Source organism: Mercenaria mercenaria, chromosome 2 (genome assembly GCF_021730395.1).
Source record: "Mercenaria mercenaria strain notata chromosome 2, MADL_Memer_1, whole genome shotgun sequence".
Taxonomy (NCBI): domain Eukaryota; kingdom Metazoa; phylum Mollusca; class Bivalvia; order Venerida; family Veneridae; genus Mercenaria; species Mercenaria mercenaria.
In genome coordinates, this window is record NC_069362.1 from 18087651 (window position 1) to 18095936 (window position 8286).

An 8286-nucleotide genomic window follows, 5' to 3' on the forward strand; every position below is an offset into this window, starting at 1 on the left:
AAAGCCGATGCTACAGATATACTACTATATGTCAGAGAATCTCTTGGGTCTAGGAATGGGATTAATGACACATTTCACCCAACAAGTTGAAACATTTCCTTTATCAAAACAATGTATGAAGAAATAAAATAGTGGTGTCATTTTTCAAATCTTTCGCATGAATAGAAGCAAGCCTGATTGCTTTCCTGCAATTTGCTATAGCAACAGCACGTTTTACATCTGTAATAGAAATACAACTATTAAAAGGTAAATTACTGTCCTCGTTGGCTACATAAATGTTAGACTCTAAGGTTAGAGTTTTTTTGTTTGTTTGTTTGTTTGTATTGGGTTTAACGCCGTTTTTCAATAGCATTTCACTTATATAACGGCGGGCAGTTAATTTTACCAGTCTTCCTGGATTCCGAACCAGTACAAACCTGTTCTCTGCAAGTAACTACTAACTTCCCACACATGAATCAGAGGTGGAAGACGAATGATTTCAGACACAATGTATTTTATTAAATCGCTACGGAGAACATACGCCCTGCCCGGGGATCGAACTCAAGACCCTACGATCCGTAGATCTACGTTCTCCTTATTGAGCTAAGCGGGCGGGCTCTGAGTTGAGATTTACACTGTTAAACAGAGTTTCATTTATCTAGTTTTTAACTACTGTAGTGGTGCTACCATTATGTAAAATCACTTCCATAGGAATGTATTTCTTCGCTCTCGCCTGATATGGATTTCCTCGACAGCGTATATCACGTATCCTGTCACCAACAAGCAGTGTAACTAATATTATACAATAGTAAAAGGGAACTAACTATTTGTTAAAGCAAGTACTATGTTCGAATTAGGACCACTCAGAAACAAGTTTTTTTAAATAGTATCAATCAAAGCTCACTTCTGCTAAGGTATAAATAGGTACACGGATGACAGAGAGATCCTTCTGTATCCAGCGATAGAAGAAGACATATCGAGGATTCAACTAATTATTTATCCCAGTACCTTGATGAGGAAGTTATTGCAACTGACAGTTGGCAAAGGCCCCGATAAAAAAATCCGTAGGCATTTTTAGTACAATAGGGTATCATACATCAAAATGTTCGTTGGGGTATATGGAATTCAGCCAGGGTGGATACCAGGCTCAAATATCCCTATTCAAGTTTTCGTGAGGCCCCAAAAGGGGTGCACGTGATATGAAATAAAACTGAAAGTAAAATGTTGTTTAAATTACAGGTTAAGGTAAATCTGACTTAAATATATATAACAGAGTGGAAAGATTCAATAAAATAATATAACTGGACGTATAAATGTACCAGTACATTGGTATCAACATGTATTTAAGAAATGAATGCTTATCCTCTATATTATCCAGTGCTTATAAAAAACTAAGACATATTACATTTTCTTTGAAATTTCATATATAATTCAAGAGGCCCCAAAAGGAGTTACACTCAAAATGAACAATTTTAACCGGACATGCTGCATATCATTTTTGCCATCAACGTAACGTTCAATTAAGTGTGTGGATATACTCACGCAGTCTTAAAACATTAAATGTACTAAAACTTATTGCGTAAAGTAATTTTGTTGTTTTTATTATTGCAGCATAACTTTCTATTGAGGTCTGAGAACACTAAAACCGAGACTTTCGCAAAACACTTTGATACATATAGAATAAGTAACTCTGAGAATTTCAAGAAATTGTAGAGCCAATATATTACATATACATGTTACTTCGCTGCATTTTATTTCCTTATTTTCATTTAATTGTTACTACAGTAATAGCGCGTAAATATCGGTTTATTGGTACTAACTTTTGAGACACATATAGTCAAACTGCTCAAATATGGAACACTGAACCGATATATACACTCAAAAAAGTAAACACGCAATATCACTTTCTAGCAAATATTTCATTTTTTTGTGCAAAACATTGTGTGTGATGTTTGATGTACACAGATAAATTGCCAAACTTTTCAAAATTCCAGTGCATTTGAAGAATAGTGAAAGCTATCCTGTTCACTCTGGTGTTGGTGTCGCCTTTGTTGACATCCTCACCTTGGATAAGTTTTGCATGTAAGTTCATATCTTAGCAACCAATATATGCGTTGGATTAAAACTTTACATAAGGCTTTTGTGTCGTCTAACCTTTTAAAATAATCTTGTTTAATACAAAACATGATTTTCAGCCTAGAATATTTGGTAAAAGTTTAGCATGTCCCTAAAAAACAAGGTGTATTTCAGAAACTACCTGCATTTGATTAAAATTTCACATAGTGCTTCCGGTCATCAAACCTCGGGAAGTAACCAATATATGGGTTTGTAAGTCTTGCCCAGTCATGGTCCTTGTTAAACTTAGAAGTTGTTGAATAGGCGAGCGCAAGGCTTTTGGGCAACTATTGTTATTAAAATCGTTATCGGACTTTATCCATGGCCAGAACACACATTTTCCAAAAATATTTTGCAGAAGCAGTGGTATGCCATAAGACCAATTAACATTCAGTTGTTTTGAAATGGTGGAGTCACCAGATGTAATAATACTACTACAATATAGAAAACCTTGTGTGATATTACACGTAAATGTTTGTAATTGCGTCTACATCACACAAGTGTTTTACAAGGTAAAAACTTCAAACTTATCAAACTTAAACTCTTGGTCAATTTATTAATCATTTAACAGTATCAAGACTTTTACGGATATTTGGTATGTCATTCCTTACTGATGAATGGCTGTATATCGAAATGTAATTAATATGAGTTTCTAAGGTGGTAGTGAAATGAATTACAACACAGGCGCCATATGCTCATGTAACACAAGTCATGCTTAGACTGTCCTAAAGAATGGATGTTGCATTTTTGGTTGCGGGTTTATCCTGTTACCAAAGTTAAAGTGTATTTCTGACAATCATAGCATCTTTATTTTATTCCGAATCACATCCAAAGAATGTTCATGTGCTACGCAAAATAGTCCCATTCATGAACAATGCGGATGAATCATCAAAGAACAAGCAGTTCTTATTCAACCTGTATCCACTCACACTGACCATTTAGATTATATAAGGATGTACGAGCGAATTTTTTCTAACGTTAAGATTTTTTTCGTACCCTGTGAGTTTGAAGAACATTAGTTTCTAAGACAAACTAGAGCAGAAAAAACATAGGTCACCGAACTCGTTTTAATTTTATAGGGTATTTTCTTCACCCACTGTTTACGCATTTCTGAAATTTTGTAAAATTGAAAAAAAATGTTGGTACTTTATAAACATATAATATCCTACTTAATCTTATAGGGATTTCAGGTCTTACAGGTTAATATGAATATATGGTGATGTCAGTATTATATGAGCATAACTGTCACTAACAAATCTCTAAGTTTTACATGTTGACATAATTACCCCACCCACTTTATTTTCAATGGAAAAAACGTATTTAGATCTACAAAAAAAATTCTGACGTTGAAATTTTCAAAATATTTTGCAGCATTAATGACACACATAAATGCTTCAAAATGGAAAGAAAAAAAGTTGGGGTCACCGTGCATCTAAGAGATTTATTAAGAAAAAACTGTTAAAAAGTGGTGGATTTTGATATTTTTTGTCTCTTTGTTTTAATTTATATTTTCTAGATAATATGAAGTGCTATCTTGAAAACTTTTATTTTATTTAAACTTAACATTATTGTATCAGTCTGAAAAATATCAAAACCAAACTGGTCTACTTTAATAGATATTTAAAATTACCTACCATACCCCATTGTAAATCTTACGTCAATTTTAGGCAAATGTCAGCCAAAAATAAGGGTGAAATTTTTTTTTCCCGCAAAAACCATAATATATTTGGTTAAATGGTACATTATTAGCCATATTTTAATTATTTAGCCTTAATTTTTGGCATAACTTTTGTTAGAAAGCAATATTCGAAGAAACATTTTTCAAAATGGCGGATATCCTGAAAAAAACGCTCGTACATCCATAAGATCTATCATTGATATGGTATTCCAGCCCATGGTTACATCACATGCTGGTTTAGGCAGAGTTAATCTCAGATATGAGGCACATTAAATTTGTATTTGTTTCGCATTCATGTATATTCATAGACTGGCATTTAAACAGAAATTAAATCTACCAAAAACCCGCAACCATCAGACATTTCAAGGCTTTGATTACTTTTAGAGAGTATTTTCAAAGCACGAGGCTAGACCAAAAATCGCATAGACAAATATTTATTAAGAAAAACTACGTTTGAAGAAAGAACCCCCTCCACCCCCTACCCCGCCCCTCAAACTAAAACTCCATATCAGTGATTGTATGGATGTGTACATGATTGACTTTACACTTAATATACATGAACAAAGTAAAATATATAGACAACGAGAAAGATACGTACACACAAAGGAACAAAGTGGAGCACAGATTTGGGACTGTCAGTTGCAAAAACACAACTTGGAAATTAAACCAGTAAAAAGTGAAATATTTCTCCTAATCCTTCCAACTTTTCAGAGTTGTATAACAGTGTAAATAAAAGACGTGATGGCAGTATGTACAATACCAAATGTTTCTGCAAATTAGACATGTACTCAGTTCTTTTAACCTGAGCAAAATAGGCTTCTAGAGCATAATAAGCCTAGAACTGAATAAAATGACCATTAACAATGTTTTAATGTTGAGCTGAAACTACATGGAGGGCCCTCAGGTTGGAATCTAGCCCTGACCATCACTAAGGTGCCAGGAAAATCGTTTCCTGTAGTCATTTGTACATAAAAATGCTTACTCTCAGGAATCCAAACAGATTTCACAGGTCCTGGACATTCTTGTTCCTATAGCATGAATAGAGGCGAGTTTATGAGGACAAAGAAGAGCCGATATCTACAATCTGCAAGGCACAAAATTATACAAAATACTAATTATTACATTATTTTTGAAAATATTAGAATTTTCTAGCCCATTTGTGGCTACTTCATAAACACCACCTACCAAAACGTAGCTGGTTGGGAAAATAGGTGCTACATGTTCACATCAGTTATCTTTTCAGATAATGAAATACTTACAATAATAAAATGTAACTATCAGCTGTGCAGTGTCATTGTGACATTTACTGAAGTGGACACACACCAGTACTGGTGTCATGTGGTACATGAAATGCTGACCTCCAGATTGAGCAGCGGAAACCTAAATACTTGACAACTGCTCCGCTGATACCAAATTGGTTAAAAATGTCTTTGATTTGTCTCTCTGGCTAGCTGAATCAAGTGATCAGATTGTTGTTTTGGGTATATTCCAATGTTACAAGAGATCAGATGAATAAAGAAACATGTATAGGTGACATTGCCAATGAATATAATTGTAGGCTTACTACTAGTATATCATGAGGGCTCACATTTAAGAATAATCTGGTCTTTGGGCTATATTTATACTATGGCATATTAATTAAAGTTCCACTTACATCCTATTAAAGAGATGTGAATACCATCATACATATAAAATGGTGAATGATAAATCGTCATATGCTAAATATATTTCAGCAATGATTCTGTTAACTATTATCACGAAATGTGAATAATTTAAACCTCTTTGGAGCCTCAATATTTTTTATTGGGGGGGGGGGGGGGGGTGTAAAATAACTACCTAAGAACAAATATTAAATTGCTATGAAGAAAATATTCTGGTAAATTTTATGGCTTACGACATATGAAAGAAGAGGGCAATTTACCATTTTGTTTCAACAAACTTTAAAATTTGCTTATCAATTATTCCACAATTAAATGACCCAACAGTGGTGCCTTTTTTATTATTTTGTGTATTAGAATGCCTGTTACACAGCTGAACCTTAAATACTCAACCTTATTATCGTAGAGATTTCACAAATAGAGTAAAAACAATATACTTCTAAATTATGCGACACCTATCAAATATTTCAAAATATTTTTTCTAAAACCCTGTAATGGGCCTCAAATTCTAAAAGAATTAGTGTGATTAACATATTAATTCATATCACAATACATTTCATCTAAAACAGATACACATTTCATCAAATGATGATAAAAATGAAAATTTTCTTTAATTTCCCTTAAAATTGAGAAATAAATGATTGTCCCCTTTTTGGGCCTCACAAAAAAATAAAAATGGATTTTTGAGCCTGGTATCCACCCTGGTTGAATAGAAGAAAGAATAACGAACGTTTTAAGGTATGATACCATATTGTACTAAAAAAATGCCTACGGATTTGTTAACCAGGCCTCTTTTCCCAGTTAGCCAACTGTCTCAGGGCGAATAAATTATTAAAAAGAAGACGTTCGAAGCTCATAGGCTAATGAAGACTTGCAGAACTTCAGCGAGGTTTCGAGCTACCGGTATAGGGTCAGCGCATAGGAGTTTTACCTTAAGGGTAAATGAATGCTATAGACGATAGCAAATATAGGCTAAGCATCGGAAAGCTGAGGCAGAGACAGAGGTTTTTGTGATCTACTAAGATAGTAGGAGAGTTCTAGCTTATAGACGAGGTTCAGCGTTGTTGGCGAAGTACAGCCAAGGCATCGGGGTTATATCTTTATGATAGTTAAATGTTACATGTGATAGCATATAAGCGGTGAGCATCGAGGAGCCAGGGCAAACATATAGAGTTACAGCTTTAATGAAGAGGACATAGGCTGAGCATCTATGCGATAGGACTCGTACGTTGTTGTTCAAAGGTATTGTTTGACTGGAACTTCGACAAAAAGACCAGTCAAGTATAGTTTCTCCAGTCTGTAGGAGTATGAGCTGGTTTTGAGTTGAAGGTTGATAGTTGAAACATTAAGTGATTTTTGCCTGATCCCTGAAATTAACTAACTCTTAATTGGAATCATTTACGAATCATTGGTACATAAATCGTTTAAGCAAGGTAGCCAGAGGAAAATTTTATTCACGAGATATTTGGTCTCACCAGCGATACGTTTTAACAAAGGACATTCTATATCGTTTGTCAGGTAGTCTAAGACATAGCCACCTTAGCGTTTGGACCCATTTCATTGTTCATGATACTAAAGGCGTAGGCATTGCCCTGGGTCATACAATTCGGTTCCTGACAAAGCCCATTTGTCGATAATTAAAAGTGACATTTGAAATGTTTAGAAGAATGATTGCTCAATATCTGTCCTAAATATTTTGTTTTGAAAAAGAAATTATTCCTTCAGATTGGGGTAAGGTAATCACTTTAAGCCAATACCAAAGGCAAACAAACCACATCCTCGTGATACACTTTCATGCAGATGTATTGCATTATCATGTGCTATGTATAAAATATATTGTTAAAGGTTATCAAAGAGGGTTGGACAAAATAATGTTCTTATTGATGAGCGGAATAAATTTAGGAAGAAAAGAAGGACTGCCGATACATGTGAATGAGTAAGTGGGCTGATGATAATGATTGAAGAGGCTCCAATTCCAGAAGCTTCCCTGGTTCTTAATCGTGGTTCTTAAACGTGCCAGTAGCCTGGCTCCCTGGCTGCATGGTTATTTTTTATATAAATACAGGAAACATTTTATTAGAAAATTTTAAGCCTCTAAAATAGCATAATTTTATCTGATGGCGGAACGTATGTTTGGAGCCAGGGGCAATAAAAAATCTCAATGTAAATACAACCTTCTGGAGTTACTGATATTTGTAAATAAGAACAAACATAGGGACGGGAGCCAGTCTAACGTGCCAGATGTAAAGCACCTATACACGGGACTCTTATCCCAGTAATAGTAATTTTTATTTTGAGGAGCGGGGGCTCGAACTCACGACCCCTGGTTTCGTAGTCAAACAGTGTTACTACCGGATCATTACGTCCCCTCTGATTTATCTCTGATAATAAATCTGGCTGATGGTCCGTCTTGGATAATTACGTCACGAGTTGGACTAACTTAATAACTTAATAACAGTTACGTTATTTTCAATTTATATAAGAACATTTTAACGTGGATGTTATGAACCTATACACAAAACAAAAAGCGTGAGAATGTTCAGTATCATAGTTCAGTTATACCCAAAATGCATTACTAATTACACTAGTTATTCCTGGTCATAAAAGCTTCTATTTTTGAAAGCGAAACCCATGGATTAATGTTAGCCTGGTGAGAGTTATTCTGATTGCTAGAAAACTTGGTCGCTAAATGCACTAAAAGCACTAGCTAGCTACCGCGAGTTTTCTCAAGTGTTTTGTAATTCTGGGCAAAAAGGTACTTTTATAATGAAGTTCGCTTTCCTACACCGTGAATAAAACATGTATCGTTTCTTAGTAGACATGTGTATGCGGAAGCTTCCTGTTTTATTGGTGTTG